The sequence below is a fragment of the Hipposideros armiger genome, unplaced genomic scaffold, assembly GCF_001890085.2.
Source record: "Hipposideros armiger isolate ML-2016 unplaced genomic scaffold, ASM189008v1 scaffold_485, whole genome shotgun sequence".
Classification (NCBI taxonomy): Eukaryota; Metazoa; Chordata; class Mammalia; order Chiroptera; family Hipposideridae; genus Hipposideros; species Hipposideros armiger.
In genome coordinates this window covers 265,919-269,621 of record NW_017731835.1, presented here as the reverse complement: position 1 = coordinate 269,621, position 3,703 = coordinate 265,919, and positions in this window count along the sequence as shown.

The following is a 3,703-nucleotide window of genomic DNA, read 5'->3' as shown; positions in this document are numbered from 1 at the left end:
TGTTTCTTGTTCTTTTCGGTTCTGTATGCATGAGCATTTTATTCATCCTTTCTGACAAATTCTCATGCAATTTTTTAGTCTGCTACCCCAAATGGCAACACATGCTTAGACCTATCTGAACCCAAGGGATCCAGCCAAGGTCAACTGATTTACACAAATTGATGTAGAAGGCATTAGATTCATGGAACTATGCTTGCAGGTGTTTACTTCCTGAGTTGGAGGCATCAAAAGCCTACTGTGGAGCACTCTTAGAATTAGCAGTTTTATTTACACTAAAACTTTGACATCAGGTGTCCAATGCCTAAATTAACAATAGAGGATAGTTGTTTCTTTTACCTTGATCACATGCAGAAAGAGAGTTTATTCAGTGACTCTTCATAATCTGTCCTGATATTTGATTGTCTTTATAGCCAATAATTTTTCTTTTAGATTTAACCTAACCTAAACTCTCCTTTCTACAAATTAGGTTGGTAATCCTCTTTTTTCATTGTTTACCTTCCAATAATGAATGTAGAGATTCTACTTTATTTTCCATTCATCAGGAAATAAATAACAAAAAAATATTTCCTTAAGTGTTTTCCAAATATCACATAACAGTTGACATTCAGGATCTTGAAAATAAAATGGAAAATAAGATGATAAATGAGAGAAATTTAAGTCTATTTAATTTAACTTTTTGATTAAAAAATCTGAATTATTTTTTAAGATTAAATGAGAAATAATTTTATATTAAAACTCCCTCTATAGCTATGCTTGTTGTAGTAAATTCTATGCATGATCACTAAAGCTGTCTTATTTCAAAGACTAGTCAACCAATCTCCTGCTCATAATCATGTAAATTCATGGTTGAAAAAAACCAACATTTTTTTCTGGGCAATAGCTCATACTAACTAAATATAAAACTATGTGAGATGGGAGATGAAGTATTTTAAGAAGCAGCCTAGGTGATGCCAATACATTCTAATGTTCAAGTAGTTGCTTTAAGGTAAAAACTATTTTTGCATTAGTCTTTGTATTGCCAATACCTACTGAAGTTACTAGATCAAAAGAGTAAATCAATATTTATTAAATAAATAATGGAATTGATTGATTTTGTTGGCTGCCATTTTCTCCTCAATATGGCTTTTATCCTACTTGACAAACTTCCTTTATTCTCAAACATTTGATAGGGAACATCAATTTTCTTCTCTCTTCACTCCAATGACCCATGGCACTTGCTTCTTAGCCTACTTCTAAGCCACTTCTTTTTATTTACTTGCTTTAAGTCTTAAAAACTTACTATTATTATTAGCACTTTACTGAGGAGATACATGAATCAAAAAGTTTAAGCAAAGTGCTCAGGTATTAAATATTATGTTGAAAAATAAGAATAGTATTTTTCAACTGTTTTTGCATTTTTGAACTGTTTCTTAGTACTTACCTAGCACCATTTTACACTTACAAAAACTTTATAATATTTATTGAATGAACAAAGGAATGCCTGAGTGAGTGTGTAATGTGGTCTTTACATTGAGATAACTTTAGAAGGTTTCTAATCTAACCTCTAAATAGTTAATTCATAAGTTTAGTATGTATGTGTAGGTATTTTAGATTGAACATTAAAGGTGTGTATGACAGTAATTGTCCAAGTGCTGATAATTTATGAAGCCTGTCTTTATGGTGTTTAATAAACTCCTAAGATGGTTTAAATTCATTTCCCCAAAAGAGGAGGTCTATTCCCCTGACTTGACCAAAGGAAAATTTGAGTTTGTCAATGTGTTTTTTCCTAGGATTAGTCTCCCTTACTAGCCTAGTATGGACACAATTGTGCGCACAGATATCAATAATGTTCCTTCACCCAGCTTTGCAGACATCAGAGATGCCAGCAGCACACTTAGCCAAAGAGGGACATGACTATTGATGAAGAACAATAAGAAAGTCACATGATAGCTAAAAGATTTGCTCATAAGACATAATGAATCCTCTGACATCTTCTAGAACAATTGGGAGAAAAATAATTCGTGGAACAAAGATTTGCAGGTCTCTAAACAATAAGTGAAGACAATATTCAGGAAAACATAGATAATTATTTTGGTAATTATTCATTTTTTTCAGTATCAAAAAAATAATGGCAATAAAACCATTACACATTTTCAAGCCACGTATTTAAGCACCACCACAATATTAATAGGTTTCCTTTGAGAGATATAAGCATCTGAAATTACAGATTTGAATCTTTTGTTGATACATGTATTCACTCATCATTTAATAAGCATTTTCTGAATATAATGGGTCAAGCACCGTGCAAAGTTTTTCAATATGGAATTGAATAAAACACAATACTTATTATTTTGTAATTCATAATCTAGTGGATAATACAGATATATAAACACATAATTATATTGACATAAGTTTTTAAAGGCTATTATGAAAATTAATTGTGACAGCACAGAGGAGAGGACAATATATTTGCTATTTCATGAGAAAATTACAAATATCTTTCCTACTATTTCTCACAGCCTACTTTTTCTTCAATGTTCATGTCACATATCCCTTTTCAATATGATGCATCTCAATACAACAGCATTCATTTCAACATCTGGGAATGCATTAATTAAAATTTAACAAACAAAAACTGAATGCCCATTATGAGAAATTACAAGATATTATTTATACAACAATTCACCCATATAAATCACTAGAAGTTTGAACTGTATCTGAAGTGATAATTGCTATCAATGAACTTAAATATGAGAATGATTTTCCTGTAAAAATTATTCTAATAGCTTGCAAAAGGAAAATAGGAGTGGACAGGTTTAACTCAAATTAAAGAATCTGAAAAAAAAAAGTCATGCAATAGTAAAAAGTAAAAATAACCTGTAATGGAAAATTAAGCTTTGAAAAATACCTTAAGAAAGTGCTTTCTAGGTGAAAATATTTGTATAAGCAAAGATAGAATAAAAAGTAAAGGACATACTTAATGGATCAGTTCTGGATAACTAAAAAAGAGGTTGCAAGAGGGTTTAACATAACCTAAATGTCGGTCAACAAATAAATGGATAAACTTGTAGTACACATACACAATGGAACATTATTCTACCACGAGAAAGAAGAAAATCTTGTCATGTGACAACATGCATGAGCCTTGAGGGCATTATGCTTAGTAAGTCAGATAGAGAAAGACAAATCTGTATGATATCACTTAAATGTGGAATCTAAAAAAGCCAAACTCATAGAGACAGTGTACATTGATGGCTCCCAGGGACTAGGGGTGGCAGAATTGGGGTGGTGTTTGTCAAAAGGTATAAACTTCCAGTTAGAATATGAATAAGTTCTGAAGATCTAATGCACAGCATTGTGATTATAGTCAACAATACTATATTACATACTTTAAAGTTGCTAAGAGACTAGATCTTAAATGTTCTCACCACAAAATGAAATAATTATGTAGCATGATGGAGGTGTTAGCTAACACCATGGTGGTGATCATATTGCAATGTGTGAATGTATGAATAAACATATTGTACACTTAACCTTACGCATTGTTATATGTCAATTATATCTCAATTAAAAAGTTAGGGAAATCTGGTTGGGCTTGGAGCACTTTGGAGGAATTTGCAGTTTGTTCAGTATATAAATTGGAATCATTAAAGGTTTTAATAAAATGAGTAAAATACTTTTTTTCTGTTTTAGAATGCACTGAGAGGCGATTTGTAGAACAGCT